The sequence below is a fragment of the Lissotriton vulgaris genome, unplaced genomic scaffold, assembly GCF_964263255.1.
Source record: "Lissotriton vulgaris unplaced genomic scaffold, aLisVul1.2 SCAFFOLD_445, whole genome shotgun sequence".
Lineage (NCBI taxonomy): Eukaryota > Metazoa > Chordata > Amphibia > Caudata > Salamandridae > Lissotriton > Lissotriton vulgaris.
The window spans coordinates 1,056,912-1,073,844 of record NW_028241191.1 but is presented as its reverse complement, the minus strand read 5'-3'; the positions used below and the strand labels follow the sequence as shown (position 1 = coordinate 1,073,844).

Sequence of the window (16,933 nt, the reverse complement as noted above, 5' to 3'; positions counted from 1 at the left end):
TTTTTTAGTGTATCCAATGCACGGTACTCTTCTGTACTGAAATTCCCATATATCTCTGGTTCTGGGCTTGTTTCCAGATCCAGGAACACTGCTTGTTCAAATGCTGTAATGGCAGCTGGTACTGTGTGGGGAGGAGGTACGAAAGTAGATTTTAGTCTCAGGCCAGTGTCACCTTTGCGTGAGTCTGCATTGAGGTCTTCCTTGCCTTCAAAAAATGCCTTCAGTTTTAATTTCCGAAAGAAGTCAGTTAATTCACAGTGTAACCTGAATTTGTCTGGGCGTGCTGTAGGTTCGAAGCCTAGTCCTTTCTCTAGGACTCGTTGTTCAGTGCTTGTCAATTGTAGATCCGACAAGTTAGTGATTAGACTTGTTGGTTGCTTGTCCCCGGTTGTGGTGTTTTGCTCCTGGTGTGGTTTCCTACTGGATTGTCTGTCTGCCAGGAAACTTGGTTGGGAGTTCTTCTGCTTTTGCCTCTTCCTCTCCGGCCCCTCTCTAAAAAAGGCTGTTGATATTGGTTCTGGAGATGTGGTTGGTGCCACCCTGGATTCCAGCCCATCATAGGGAATTGTGGGTGTGGGAAAGGGAAGGGGGGGGGTCCATATCCAGCATGTGGTGCCATTGGCCAATTGGGTGCATGGTTATGGTTCTGGTATCTCTGGTTTCCTCTGTTACCCCTGTTTCCTCGTCTCCGTCCTTGTTTGTATGAACCCGTGCTGGATCCGCTACTATTGGAGGAGTTGTCATCTGACAGGTCTGAGTCATTATTACTCTTTGCTGTCACCGTATAGTTAGGATCAGCATAAGGGTACATTTTGTTAAATTCGAACTTTTTTAAGTCCTTCTGGAATTTTGTTAATTTCGCCTGTAATAGATTCTCTTTATACTCGTTTAGTTCACGGTTGATCTCATCCAGTTTCTTCTTATATCCGGTCACAGTAGTTTTAAATTGTGATTCGGTCTCCTGAATTTCTATTAGTAGGGCGTCTGAGAGACGTAAGGCAGTTTTGATTATGAGGACGAGCCAATCTCGCGTGCAATGCCATGCGATCATGGCCCATTCTTTTCGAAACGTCGCATCATTGAGAAAGATGCGTGGGGCATTGGTCACCAAGAGGCCTCTTGGTGCAGAATTAGATGATAGATACTGTTTCATGATAGTCCCATGTAGTATAGTTCTGATTCGATCCCGTTTTTGTTCTGTTAACTTCTCCCAATCCGAAGTATGTGCTATGGCCTGTGAGATTGCCGGGTCTGCGAAGAGGTTGGAGTCTGCCATAATTGCATCAATTTCCGCTTCTGAATAGATAAGTCCCAAGTTCGCCATTATGCAGGATGCAGGAAGGTGTATAATCCGTTTAAGAATAACACCTCTGAGTTGGATGGAAAAGGCAAGTCAGGAGAAAGTCCTGAAGCCTAAATTTAGAGGAACTCTCACAGCTGTGCGCTGCTAATTACAAATCAACAAAGAGAGAGGTAGGGAGAGTAGAGAACACTATTAGTCCCCACTGTAACTGGAAAAACAACAAAAGAGTGTTCCTTGGTTTTTACATACAAAAGTAAGGGAGCACAAGAAACCAACAAAGCCCATTAGGTTTGTTTAGAAAGCCCTCACTCACCGACCTGGTCGGTGACATGCTCCATCATCGGGCCCCACTGGGTGTGACCGAATGTCACCCCAGTGTGCTACAACGCCAGATTTACTGCGGAGCTGGTAATGTGAAGATGTGAGGGCTATGCTGGTAAATTCATCGTGGCAGTTGCCATACTTGTATCTAGAGTGAGTTCTCACTTAATATAAATACAAGACAAACGAAAATTCACATAAAATAATAAATCCAACTTCACTTAGCACAATGAATAAGTCAGTAAAATATGATGCACAGCGTGACTAATGATGTGCGTATCACAGATGAGTGAATTCTTAAAATGATACACAGTGTATCAGTAATACAGTTGAATAACTTCTTACAGTCTCTAATCACGCTCCGGTAGATCGGCTTTGAGCTCCGATGTGTCTTTTGTTTGCTTATTTAAGCTCCAAAGTGTCCTTGGTTGTTATTAGTTCACTTACTCGATGCGTGACTTCGCGCTGCCACGGTTGCTTAGTAACGCACCAACAACCCGACAAAATGGAGTCACGTATTTTGCCCTGAAGCGTGACCCTTACGCCGTTTTGCGCGATGCTGAACACTCCTTTGTAGAACGTTCTGTGTGATGCTGTGAACAGCGTCCACTAAACACTTCTCGGCGGCACGTTCCAGCTTTCATTAAATGCACATTCCAACGACAGGTACTGTTACTTGTTTCACTTAATGACGTTTCCAATAAACTCTTGCACAATGGATAACTTATCTTCCAATATATTTAAAGTTTTTCCGATCACACTTCCTTGCAAAATTCAATCCGAAATGTGGCATCGGTTTTAATTCAATTCAATACGCAGTCAGCAATGACTTTTCCTTTGTTTAAATCCTTTTCCGGTTAAGGTATCAGTTCCTTAGTAATCACACAGTTTTTACTTTAAGTCTACAATCCTTAACGTAAGTTTGCTAAGTTGTATTCACTTTATCTCACTTCACTTTTTCCTTTGACACAGCGGCATCCAATCCTTTACATAATTTATTCACTCCAAGTCTTTTACAGTTACGTTGATTTTATTTTCAAACGTAAAATTAAAACTTACATCGGATGTATTCAGGTGGTAGCCGTTCTTCAAATTGTCCATGCGGCATCCAAGTACTTTTCATTTTCGTGGGTTCTCTTTGGGGTTATGCACCATTGTCGCCATTGTTATGATGAATAAAGCGTAGGCAGTAATTTAGTAGAACTGCTTTTATTGTTGGCATAACCCCAATACATAGAAGTGATGCGGACACAGCCGCCAACCTGCATAGACCGCCCGCACTCCTTCAACGCCACCTCAGTTCAAAACATGACAAGAACACAGTACGCACGAGCACAAGAACACAGCAGAGCTCGAGCCCGGACATATACTGAAACGCTGTGCTCGAGCCCAGACGTAAGGTGAACAGGGCTCGAGACACAGACACAACACCGTCACTTCACATATTTGAGCGTCCCCCCACCTCTAGGTTTTTGCCTTTCGTGACGTCACTTCCGGTCGTGACGTCACTTCCTGTCTGTGAGCGTCCCCCCACTTCTTTATTTAGGACTTGTGCCCTGCACCCCAGGGAGAAATACGGCCCCCACCCGTGAGGTTAGTTGATTGGAGCTGTTCTTCTCTGTAACCTGCAGAAACTTTAAACTAAACTTGATTTAAACTTGATTTAGGGCTGAAAAGGATTGATTACAAGTAAATTAAAGTGTCGCGTTGTATGTAAGCGTTCTGGTACCTACGGGTCAAGCTAGCGCTATATAAAACTTTTTAAATAAATAAATAAAAATGCCGCAATTTTTTCATTTTTGTGCCGCTAAATTAGCAAATCCGATGTCTGAATACACCAGATGCATGCCACAACAGACGTCAATGGGAGAGGAGCACTCGAGAGAACGCAAGCTTCTACTTCTGTAAGATTCGGCAAGGCAATCATTTAGAACAGCACTAGCCCCTTCTTGGATGCACAGGAAACCCCAGTTCTATGTTCGCTCGTCACTTCTCCGAACTTGAAACCACAGAGCATGCGCAGTGGAAGATTGCCTCTGCTGGGGCACAGCGCTTCAGAACTGGCTCACGAGTCACGACCGCCACTTGTGAGCTTACGAACGCCGTTGGAGGAATACAGTGGAGGCAGTGTTACTGCCACCGGACGCGAGGAAAGGAAGTCGTAGGTGGGTATAACTGGGTGCACCTCCTCCCTCTGAGGCCACGCCACTTCTATCCTCACGACTCTGTTCGATGGTTTTTATTTATTTTATATACCGCGGACTTTAGCCGCCCGCTATGCAGGGCTTTTTGTGTGCAGACCACCGGCTTATCCCTGCTGTATTGCGTGAGCCTGGCAAGAGAAATCGTTATGCTTGTGCGGCCATGCTGGTATTGTGGTTTGATCGGCACGCGGGCCAGTAGGTCGCTACACCCAGTAGACGGCTTCAGTCCTCGCACGTGCGCCGTGCCATGTGTTGGAGGGAACTTCTTCTTCCATTGCGGGCCTGGAGGCTTTCCGGTGGCTATCGGCTAACACTTTGCCCGTGACACCAGAAGGGGGACGGCCACTGTCCTGCCGGTTAGTTGCACTATTCGCCCCACGTGGCTTTTGTTACTTTACCTTTACGGGGTCCTAAAGGTCGATAGCGCCTCTGCTTAGGCCAGGCCCGGCTCCAGGAATTTTTATTTAGGTGGGCCAAGGGTGCATTTGGGTGGGCCACTGCGGGCTCGATTTGTCGCATATATGTCTAGGCAGGCCTGCTTCAGGGCCCTCCTTTATCTATTCTTAGTCTAACAAGGCCCAGTAAAACGCACTCTTTTCCAAATCTCTTTACAAATATTATCACTCACAAAAAGTGTTTTTTCCATGTAATGCTCCTTTTGATGGGAAGAGGAGGTTTCTGAGGTGGGAGTATCAGGCAAGTGACACTTCACGGGCTCTCTCTGTGGGAGCCTTCAGGGAGAATCCCTCTTCGTTACTACCTCCACCTGACCCCAGAATCTGCAACGCACTCCCATACAGGCTTGATTATCCACTACTCCTCTCCAGTGCATCTCATCTCACAGATGATCTTGGGCTCCTGCCCCATATCAGGCACCATCGGGCTCCACTTTCATTTTTCCCGGTAAAAACATTAGTAAAATCACCTTCAAACTTAAAACATTGAATATAGTAGTAAATATAATTAGCATGCACTTTAAAGTATGTTCCACAGTAGCCCTTATAACCCAACAGCTAATTAAATAAACAAAAACGCTGGATTAGGCGCTGCTGCGAAAGTCTTTTTTGGCGCCGCACCAATAACCTCTTTCTCCATAAAAACCTTTACTCCCACCTTCCAACAGTGCCCCTCATCTCTCAATGCCCCCTCTATTGACCTCCGCCTCGTATTCCCTCACAGCCACACGCCACAAGTGCCCCTCATCTCCCCATAGCCCCTCCCCCTATTGACCTCCTCCTCGGATTCCATCACTGCCACCCTCCACCAGTGCCCCTCATCTCTCCCTAACTATCCCCTCCACCCCATGACCTCTTCCTCAGATTCCCTTACTACCACCCTCCACCAGTGCCCCTCATCTCTCCGGAGCCCCTCCCACTACCTCGTCCTCAGATTCCCTCACTGCCACCCTCCATCAGTGCCCGTTATCTTTACGTAGCCCCTCTCTCATATGCATTTCATTTGTTGTATAGCGCTACTCATATCAGTGTAGTGTGTGTCAGTACTTTACACATCGCACACATTATACAGAGACAATGAATCGTACAAGTATGTAAATCAGTCTACAGGGAATGTCACATAAGCCAATGAGGATTACAAGGCGTATGAATCACATGTCATCCATACTGGTGGGCAGGATATTTTAAGAGGGTTTGGTCTGGGGAAACAGAACCTTAGGATTTAAAGAGTATTCCATGGGGGTCAGCTTTACTGATAAAAATGTATATCTGTCCAAACATACTCGTTTTAGCAACATTAGAATAACGAAAGACTGGGGAAGGTCTAACTATATCACAAAACCAAAAAAGTGAAGTTCTAACTATACCATTCATGTTTGTATGCAGCTCTTTGATGACAGTTCATTGGTCACTGTCCTATGTAAGGATTGCAACTTCTGAACTGCAAGTAACAAGGATCTCTGTGACAAATGCAGTAACCCACTGAGCTATCCAGGGCTTTAAGTGGGCCGGGTCTCACTGAGTCTGAGCACAGGCAGTTTTTTTAAAGGGGCCTCGGAACGGGTCTCTATCGGGCTCTGTTTTGTGCGCTGGTCACAGGTAGTCCGTTTTTTTCCGAACTGCAGTGACAGCAGTCTGCAGTCTGCTGTCACTGCAGTCCGGAAAAAAGTGCCAGGGCACAAAACAGAGCCCGATAGAGACCCGTTTCGAGACAGCAGGCACATCGGTGTATGCTGCTCACACTACTCACAAGTGGAAAGTTACCGCATAACGTCATGCCAGGTGAGCGTTGTAGGGAGAAGGGAAAGGGAAATCCTTTAAAGAGAGTCATTTTCTCTCTGGATTTTCCTTCTCTTTTTGAAACTCAGGAGCAGCAACATTGTTGTGATGTCACCAGTGCTTTAAGTGGAAGCTTTTGCAATATTATATACAAAGCATAGTTGCTGTTATTTATTTTATGCAACTAACAACCTTTGACAAAGCCAATAGTCCTAGCTTGTAGGTATGATGTTACTTGTTGTATCATATACCTGGATACAATGACAGAAACAGCAAAATACAAGTCGGGCCGCACACTGCTAAACACAGATTTTTAATGTACTGTTTTTAAGCCACGTCCTCAATTACATTGGCCACGCCCCTTTGAGAGACCCCCGGTTTTTTCATCCCACTTAAAGCCCTGAATTTATCCACATAAAATACATTTCATCTGCATTTAAAAACTTCTAACAGTCAAATGATTGCTCTCCGGCAGGATCATTAATCACCAGCGTTATCTGGGCATTTTGTATTATTGGTGTCCTGCATCAGCCATGATAATGATAAAAACTGTTTAAATGAAGCACACACGAAGTATGTGTCCTGCTGGGCCTGTGCAGGTTTTAAAAAGAAAAAAAATGTAGCAACGCATTCTCTTACTTACTCCATTAGTCAAACTTTGTGTCACAACCTTATGTGATAAGCCACGGCAGGGGTCAGGAAAGGTGAATAGAAATAAACAAATTTTACAGAGACCTTTGAATACTGGGCTGATAATCCGTAGCTAACATCTGCTTCAAAACATGGACCCTAAAGACTGCGGTTGTGCCACCGGTGGCTCTTGTTCATGTACTGGGTCGTGCAAGTGTGAGAACTGCAAATGTACATCCTCGAAAAAAAGCTGCTGTTCCTGTTGTCCTCCTGGATGTGATAAATGTGGCCAGGGGTGTGTGTGCAAAGGAGGATCAACGGAGAAATGCAGCTGTTGCACATCATTTGCAGATTGGCTTATTCAGTGCCCATGGAGTTGCTTAACACACAATGAATCGCACTTTTTGATTTATTTTTCTTTCTTGTGCAAATGAGCAATCTTAAATATACATATTATATATTTTTATATAAATGTTCTGCTAATAAAGTAACCTAAAATACGGAAATAAATAAATAAACAAACTTCTTTTCTCCTGCGCTATATAGAAAAAGAAATATCAATGTAGCATGACAGTAGGCAAAGGTTACCAAAGGTTATCCTTGTGAAAGAAAAGATTTGTCGCCTTTCGCCATGCAGAGATAAAGGGGTGAAAAAATAAGCAAAGCCTCCTTAACATGTAAATGGTCTTGTAACGACCTGTGAAGTACTCGGGGCGAGTGTGATAATCTGTAAAACTGTCTGTGCTTGCGCCCGGAGAAGCTGTCTCGGCCCGGCTGACACACAAGAAGGGGGAGGGTTGAAGCACTTTGATCCAAAAGGCGTTGCCCGCCTGTCTTCAAACCCTCACTGTGAGGGCCAAGGATCCTGTTTGGGTGGGCCAGGTTCATGTTTGGGTGGGCCTGGCCTACCCGGCCCACCCGCTAGAACCGGGCCTGGCTTAGGCTGACCAGACGTCCCTGATTTCCCGGACAGTCCCGACTTTCAAATGACTGTCCGGCGCTTTCTTTAATTTGGAGCATTTTGGGGCAAAGGTCACGTCAGGCTTGGGGAGTGGATGTGGTCTGACGGCTAGACTGCCGAATTTGGTGCTGGAAAGCAAGGTTTCAGTCGCGTCCACATCTTGTCATTCTGGGCAAATCACTTCATCTCCCCGTGCCTGAATGTGTCCTGGTGTAACGTAACCGGTGCTCATGTAAAGACCTCCAATACCTTCCGGTTGAGTTCGCGCTATATAAATCTGCATACAAAAAAAAAGAATTGAAAGGCATCTGGAGTAATTTTTCTTTCGGGCAGCACAGGGGAGGTCGGCTGCATGCATGCTGCAGCAGATGAGACCTTGGGGGCATAGCTAATGAATGATATGTATGCGTAGCTTGTAAATGTGTGGCATATATTTATACGCACACTTAGCGGCAGATTTACAACCCCCATGCGCCACCATATTTACAAAGACAGGAAAAGCCACCCTGCGTGACTTTTCCTCTCCTTGCAAATACGGTCCTTCACACGCATCAGTTTGGGCAGAAGGGGCGTTCCATGGGTGTTGCTGTGGGTGTTCACACACAACACCCATGGAACAAGACACATCTCCAGATTTATGAGAAATCGTAAATCTGGAGATGCGTCTGAACGCTACGCCACCTCTGGCGTAGGGAGACACAACGAGGAGAAATGTTTTCATTTCTCCTAATTTTTTTCCTCTTTGAATGCGTGCTGTAGTCTACAGCACGCATTGAAAGAGGAAAAAGCCTTTAGTGGTTGTTTTTGTGCAGAAAGGTGCCCCTTCCTGCACAAAAACCATCTCCCCTTGGCGCAGGCATCCTTGCACCATAGTGCAAGGGTACCTGCGTGGCGCTTGGCAGCTGTTTGTGCACCAGTGGTGCCACGCTGCAGCACTTTCTTGAAGATCTGCCCCTTTATATATATATATATATATATATATATTCCTCCAATTCTGCTTCGTTTAAGAACAGGTCTGACATTCTGGGGATGTCAAACACAGATTTATTGCCACCAAAATGCACTTAGCAAATTTCTTGTATTCACACTATCAGCTCCTGGCAGACGCGTTTCAGCGTGTGCCTTTATCAGTGCCTGGTATCTGCTGTGTGTGCTGAGATGACATTTTTTCGCGGGGTTTGACTTAAAAGTCCTGCCGAGGGGGTTTTCATTGGCTGCATGTTGTAAAAGTAGAAAGCGGTCAGGGAAAGTTCTTTCCGATGGTATCCGCCGATTTCCTAACCAACAGTCCTCGACTGCAGTGCACAAAGTACTGCAATTAGAAACAGAACAGTTCAATCCAGATGAAGGTACAGTGACCCGTCTTTGCACATAATGCCTTTTGACTTGTCTGCTTCTTTTATTTTGCTGGAACTGCTTGGTGGGTTTTCCATCGTTGCCGGACATGTCCTTTAGAAGATAATCTGCTCCCTCTCCCCAATACCTTCGCCAAAGTCCAGGTTGGGGGGGTGGGGGCGCGTTGTGCCTTCCAAGCACCACAATCCACAAATTTTGCCGGTAGACGCGGAGCTCCTGACCGAGGGGCGTGCCAGGAAAGCGGAGCCAGCCTCCGCTTGCAAACATTCCTCCAATCCTGCTTCGTTTAAAAACAGGTCTGACACATGCTGGGGATGTCAACACAGATTTATTGCCACCAAAATGCACTTATCAAATTATGCGATATTCACACTATCAGCTCCTGGCAGACGCGTTTCGGCGTGTGCCTTTATCAATGCCTGGTATCTGCTGTGTGTGCAGAGATGTGGTACAAAAAGGGGTGGTGATGGACGGAGCATCTGAATCAATCAATCAAACACTCACACCCAGTCAAAAGATCTGGGTTTAATCCATCACCGTTGTTTAGCCCACTCTGCCACCCCAGTTCAGACATGGCTATATGCAAGTCAGTCTGACCCTGTGCCTCATGGGAACAGTCCAGCCCGAACTGCCAAGCCATGTCTTCCCTGGTTCGGTAACAAGCTTTCCGGGACCGGTTTCTGGCATTCCAGCCGTCTTCAGCTCGGCTTGCTTGAATCCAGTGGCAAAGTGAGCAAGGGACTCACGTCTGAGCATACCCTGCCACACTTATGGCGGCCAAAAGCGGTACAAAAGGTGGGGTGATGGACGGAGCATCTGAATCAATCAAACACTCACACCCAGTCAAAAGATCTGGGTTTAATCCATCACCGTTCTTGGTGTGTGCAGAGTGCAGAGATGACATTTTTTCGCGGGGTTTGACTTAAAAGTCCTGCAGAGGGTTTTCATTGGCTGTACGTTGTAAAAGTAGAAAGCGGACAGGGAAAGTTCTTTCCGATGGTATCCGCTGCTATACATACATACATAAATGTGTGTTTTTACACGTTTACAAGGCTATGCTAAATCGGACCGAACAGGCAAAAAACTCCAGGCTAAATGCTTTAGACCTACTTTTATGTCTGGTCCGTCTGTTTTTTCCTTCTCATTCTGGTCCCCCTACCTCCACTGTAGTTGGGATTATTTATGTCCTGCTGTCTCTCGAGCTTCAGTATTTCACAAACACATTGATTTGCAATTCGAATGACCAAATGTCTCTTTTGTATCGTTGACATCCCCAGCATTTAATTTAACAAGTCTGTTCGTTAGGCGTGCTGTATTTATTTTATAGAATCAGTTTCGTTAAACCGTGGCAGTGATTTATGAAAAGCTAGAGACCAAGACTGAAAAAAATTGTTTCAGTTGCCAAGGAGAGAGCAGGTGGGCACTAGTTCGGTGTATGTGTCCCTGGGCTGAAGCTTTTCCTTTGGTACGGTTACCTTATTTACTGTGTATTATTTAAAACCACCGCTTAGTCGGTGGGTAACTGAAGAGTTTCTCCTGCGATCGATGCAGGCAGTTTTAGGTGGAGCCTCAAATCGTGCATGCGTTACTCTGCAAGACTTGTTAGGTTGAGCCTAGAGTAGCGCGCATGCACTGAGACAGCCCTTTGTAAATGCTGGCTTCTGATTTATAAATAGGCTTGTTAAACCCTCCTTAGTACCGCCTTGTCTTGTAATGTAGTTTCTTAATGTAGTTTCTTATATAGCGCACGTATCACCACAAAGGGTATCTCGGCGCTTGCTTTGGGAACCCGTCCTGGTTTTTCCCTGTGGGATAGCACAGCTGGGCACCCCCAAGGTGAAAGCCAGGCATCCCGCCGCGGGGCCGTAGTGGAGATTGAGCAAGCTATTGCCCAGAGTTGCAGAGCGTGAACCCCTGATTCAAGTAGGCACAGAAGCGAGAATTATCAGGTCCGTGGACATTTGGGCTCCAAACCCTGCCGCGTCGGGAATTGAACCCTGGTCCCGGGCCGACCTCTGCTTCTGGGTCTGCCTCCTCTAACCGGTGAGCCACACTTCTCTTAATTTGTAACCTTCCAAGGCTACTTGTCCTTTTACTTCTGTTGTTGCACCATACGTGTTATTTAGTCTGTAAGCACTACGGGGTAGATTTACAAGCCCCTTGCGCCACATTTACACCGCAGTTGCGCCGTATTTACAACGTGACGCATCTAGGGAGATGCGTCACGTTGTAAACCCCTGCGCCACATGAAACCTGCGTTCAGTTTCATGTAGGCGTCCCACGCAGGGTGGGCGCCCCCTCGCAGGTACGCCTCGTAAAAGTGACGCAAGATTTCACAGAGTCACTTTTACGGCCATGCTGCGTCAATACCCTGCGCCTGCTTGAAGCAGGCGTATGGATTGATGCAGCGTGTTAGGCATAGGGCAGCCCCGAGCCTTGCCGGAGCCACGTCGCACTTGCGATGCTACTCCAACAATGCGCCTCCTTTCCACCGGGGCTGCGACACGCATCTGCCCATATGTGCGCCACGGCGCGCTGCATTATAAATGCGGTACAAAAGGGGGTGGTGATGGACGGAGCATCTGAATCAAACACTCACACCCAGTCAAAAGATCTGGGTTTAATCCATCACTGTTCTTTAGCCCACAAAACGGACGAACAGGAGTGAAAAAGGAGCAGGGAGGCCGAATACCAGATAGAAGGTGGTAATTAATAAAAAAAAAACCCGAGTGGAGTCAACAAACGAATCTGCAACTTGGTTTTATATATAAAAAGAACCAGAAGGCATCCAGTCACGTGTTACACTTCGGACTGACCCCCTGTATCCCAGGGAACTCCAAATAAAGGTCCCTCATATCGGTGGCTCCTTTTTCCTCATTAGAAAAGAAAATCCAGTATATAGTGAAGACACTAAAAGATATTTTGATCGTCCACTACCATTTGTGTATACGATGTCCTGTGATGAACTAAGGACTGCTACATCGAATTGATTAAAGAGGAAGACGTCTCTAAATTCATAAGAGTACGTTTTGTTAAAAACCCTGTCCTGATGAAGGTGTCATCATAGAAACCGAAACGCTGCGTCGACAACTTGTTTTTAATAGCTATTTGCTTTTTTTAATTGTGATTTCGTGTATTAACCATGTGTGCACCATTGAACTATCGGTAGGGTGCTGACAAAAACCATACATTTTTTTTTAAATATTTTGCACTGTGGCATTGTATTTGATACCTGTATTTGTATATTTTAAAATAAATTGTGTATAACTTTGACTTTTATTGTTTGCCTATTATGTACAACTGTTCTGAGTGGATATAAATGCAAAGATCTCTTGAGCTATGGTGGTATAGTTGGGATAATAGTATTCCCTTTTTTCTAGTTAATGATAGGGACTGCTCTGATTTCTTCTTTAGCCCACTCTGCCACCCCAGTTCAGACATGGCTATATGCAAATCAGTCTGACCCTCATGGGAACAGTCCAGCCCGAACTGCCAAGCCATGTCTTCCCTGGACCGGAAACAAGCTTCCGAGGACCGGTTTCTGGCATTCCAGCCGTCTTCAGCCCGGCTTGCTTGAATCCAGTGGCAGGGTATGCTCAGACGTGAATCCCTTGCTCACTTTGCCACTTGATTCAAGCAAGCTCCGGTGTAAAGTTTAAAATCAGTCTGATTAATGATGAGACAATCCCGAACCTGACTTTGAGGAGAACTCGTATGGATCTGACTCCTGAAATCAGATTGCCATTCCACATATGATTATTGCTTGCTGATTGCAACTAAGGTTGAGCATATTTATAGATCGGATATGGTGGTTCTTGTAAAAATGGGGCAATATTTAGATCTAAATTGAGCTTTTAAAGGATGATACACTTCATGCAGCGAAAATTGCTGCAAGTTTTTCTTTGTACTCATCACATGTAGAAGCTATCAAATGGCCCCTGTGGTTTTCCATGCCAAGTAAATATATTGTGGGATTTAACTCGAGCACTTGTCCCAAATAATATGCACTTATTTGTATGAACAATCTTAGTTGATCTTTGTAAATCGTACAAGGTCCCTCAGTTACTGCTTTCACCAAACCTCCAAATTGAATGCTCCACAGAATGTCAAAAACTTGCAGTTCTCTTTTGTCACAGTCATACTCCCTATCTTTCAATACCCCGGTAATTCCTGTTAATATCCTGCTGTATTCCTCAACACTATTGGCATGAATCAAACCATCGTACAGGAAAGCTTGTACTGGCTGGAGATTTTGAAATCTTTACCGTAGCTTTGTAAAATAGTAGTCACAAATGTGGGTCGGCATGGTATACGCAAATATTTATAAGCACCAAATGGCGTAACAGAGGTAGTTAAGATTTGAGAATTGGCTTCAAGTATCATTTGATGAAGTGCTGCATTAAGTTCTATTGTTGTAAAATACCCGGCATCCCTCAGCATGCCTATCATTTCCTGTATTTTGGAAATCGAATGATGTTCAGTAACTATATTCTTGGTGAGTGAGCGCCAACCTGCACACAATCTTATTTAGACACCCCTCCTTTTGCCCACTTTAGGACAGCGGAAATCAACTGTGCTACATCAACAGGCTTAATAATCTCTTGCACACATAAATCACCTAAAAGCTGCCTCGACTCACCCCTAAGATTGAGTTTCACATTTCCCTTCTTATGTTTGACAGGATGACGCCTTTCTGCAAAATTGTGTGCTCAAACCGTTTGCTACAACCTACTTTGACAAAGAAAACCTCTCCAAAACAGTTCAAAATTTGACACTCATCCATCCGCCCCATCAGAATCGATGGGCTATCTGTACCTGGTGCGGTCCCTAATCTACCCTGATTAACCCATCCAATTAGGTCTCTACTGTCACTCGCTACGTAACCTTTTGTGTAAGTACCACTGTCCTTAATCTCCTAAGCAGTCTTCATATAGCCGTAAGTAATGATACGTGCTCACCAAACACTTCATTTTTAATATATGAAGCCTTCAGGAGCTCATTTGCCAGAACTTCAGTAAAACTGTATTCCTATAAAATAGTTACCAGTAAACCCAAATCAGTCATAACTCTTTATCTACTGTTAACGCCATTTTTGACATTCTTTCACTCGCATAATTTATTTTCTCCTTTATGTGACTTACTCTCACTGAGTTATGTGCCTTAAACACACTTTTAAATGTGTCCTGATATTTTGCACTTCTTTCCCACTGCTGGACCAGCGGAATTGCTTCCCTCGTGTCCTTGAACCACATCTTGAATAGATATCTCCCTCTCCCTTCCTTTTGTATATGACTTTTCTCTAACTCACAACATTGACAGTAGGGTGAATCAATTGTGCTCTTTCTTGCAATGGCCAGAGCAGGTAACATTAACTTCTCAAACCCCTTGGCTGTTTATACATATTCTCTCAGGGGCTGGACTTTTGTCTACAGAGTAATCTTTTATGAAGATTATTAAAATAAGTATTCATCTCAATTTGGTCTCTGAGATCTTGGTCTGTGCAGTTTCCAAATTCACTGTGTAGCAGCCCGGAATCCTTATTGCAGCCATATATTTGTCATTATTTTCCTGCTTTCTTGTTTCTACTAAAAGTTATGCGCTTCTACTTCGAAACGTGATCCTCCTTAAAGTGCCATTTCTTTCGATTCACAGCTTCAGTGTACTTGGTCCCCTGCCAAATTCAGCTGGGATCGGCTCAGTTTCTGGTAAGTGTTCACATTTGTTTGGCCCTCATCACCCAATGAAATAAAACAGTGTTTCAAATGACTTTCTATCAATTTCTACCTAATGAGGATTGAAAACTCTGTGCCATTGTTTTCACTTAATGTTTTTCTTGCCTGGATTTTGGAAAACTGTGGTAGGCGGTTGCACACTCTGCGACGTTGCCATGGTTAGGCCTACAGTATCTCCTTAGCTTTATCTTCCACTTTGTTAAAACAACTGACACCAGTTTGCAATTTCTACAAAACTGTGCACAGTGCTGTTCATTTCTTATATCCCGATAGCTTTTAGGCCAGTAAAGAATACTTGAATATTTTCTTGGTTCCAATTTCAGTTAACGCTGGCCTTTTGTGACCAGTGAATGTTTTGTGTCAGCTATTTATCTGCTAAACCGAAAAGGACCACTGCATCTTCTCACCATGCGTGGGGACGTAACCGCATTCTATGTACTCTAGGTCAGGCACAGCCGTTGCATGCTGTGATGGGTCAGCCTGACCTTGATTGACCAGCATGTTACTGCTTTGGCTAGCCTCATTTGAACAGTATGTTAGATAGCCACAGCCCTCCTCCCTTTTTTGCTCTACCCGGTAGTGTCTATCCTGCTCCAAATGTCTGCCGCCCACTGCACTAGATGTACTTAATTTTTCTCTGAAGCTGGTTCTTTTGGTTGGTCACTTCCCCTAACTTTACACGACAGGACTGAAAACCGCTGCTATTCATTGCCAAAAATATCTGGTGATCTACACTTACAAGCAAATTGACCCTTCAGAATAAAAAATCTGAGTCTTGTGGTGGGTTTGTAAAGTTGTTCGCTCATAGTTAAGTAAATGCTCTAAAGCCATAAAACTGCCACAGAAGAATACAATAATTTGCTTTTGTTCACCAAAATAATTGCAGTGTTTGCATCCAAGGGGAAATATAATCACTAAACTGCATACTTAAACTTCTCTAGCCACTCGGATGAATTGTCATTTTGAGTTTTCCTCCTTTGCAGTTAACCCACTAACAAGTGTCAGCCTTTCAGCGCAAGAGGCGATATTGTGCTGCATGTCCATTAGATTATGCTGCCCCAAAGTCCGTACCATGGGACCAGATCCAAGACTAGGTGGGAATAATAGAGAGAAGAATGTAAGGATTGCACCCTTACTTCCACCCCTGCACCAGGCCTTCCTGAAGCATGGAGGCTACAAGACCCACCATGGTGCTCCCATGTAACCCCTGTACTCCATGACCTGTCTGTAATCTGCCTCTTGGTGCAACCAGACCCCAAGCCTTCAGAAGAGGGAGAAGGCCAAAGGGGAAAATGGCACACCCAGACATTGCCTGATTTGTGTCGCAGTGCAGTTAAAACCGAGAACGTAATTTTGAAAGCGAGTGTTGATTGGCTGTTAGCACGGGCATGGGGCTTCTCTTGCCTTTGTGAACCTCTGTAGTTGCTTATTGACTGGTGAGCTTTATGACCTGTCTGGTTTTTGGCATGTCAAACCACCAGATACTCTTTTCCATCCTTCACGATTAGGCTATTAGGGTCCAGTTAGTTCACAGCGTGTGCAAAGTAATTGAGCTTGAGTTTTCATGTTTAGCTTGTAGGCTACATTTTTCAGAGGTTCCTCCTGTAGGTGCTGCTCTTTTATCTGGTAAGCATTCAGCTCCCCTTCATTTGATACTCTGCTATTCCTTTCCCCCAGCCTTTGTGCCCTCGTCCAACTGAGTAGTGTGACTGACCTGTTTGTCAGTGCTCCCCATAATTCATCTTACTTCGAATTGCAGGTTGAGAGTACCTTTCAGTTGTTCCTGTGTGGCTTGATGGATTGTAGTGCCAATGTCTTAACCAGTGCTCATTCCTGCTTTTTGGTGAAATGTTTGGTCCTCGTTCCTTGTCACCACTGACTGCTGCCTCTACAGGCTCCTCTGGCGATGATGATACACTTGCCCTCACTGAGAACGAGTGTTCAATAATGAGAAACCTATCATGTACTCATAAATCTGAGCTGGACAGACGCCCATGCATCATATTGCAGGCAGCTAAAAGTGACTTGGTGTTTTTGCAAGAGAGCTTCGTAAGTGGGGCTAAAGGAGGGACCGTGGAACTCTTCTCCTCTTGCAGGCTGTTAAGATTTGCTATACTTTTCAGCTCCGGTGAGGTAGAGACTCGAGTGGGTGAAGAATGATGTACTGTTTCTTTCAGGTTATCTTACTAAAT

At 44.9% G+C, this 16,933-nt stretch overlaps 2 non-coding genes and 1 pseudogene across 2 annotated transcripts; all 3 read left to right on the top strand.

Annotated features, from left to right (window-relative positions):
• The first annotated feature begins 6,815 nt into the window (after positions 1–6,815).
• LOC147672087 (metallothionein pseudogene) lies at positions 6,816–13,781 on the top strand (annotated as a pseudogene).
• Positions 12,678–12,743, top strand: LOC147672088 (small nucleolar RNA SNORD50). Its single transcript, XR_015303580.1, has one exon. It is a non-coding gene; the product is annotated as a small nucleolar RNA SNORD50 (small nucleolar RNA).
• Positions 13,782–16,640: 2,859 nt separating the features above from the next.
• On the top strand, positions 16,641–16,726 carry LOC147672086 (small nucleolar RNA SNORD103/SNORD85). Its single transcript, XR_015303604.1, has one exon. It is a non-coding gene; the product is annotated as a small nucleolar RNA SNORD103/SNORD85 (small nucleolar RNA).
• The last annotated feature ends 207 nt before the right edge of the window (positions 16,727–16,933 follow it).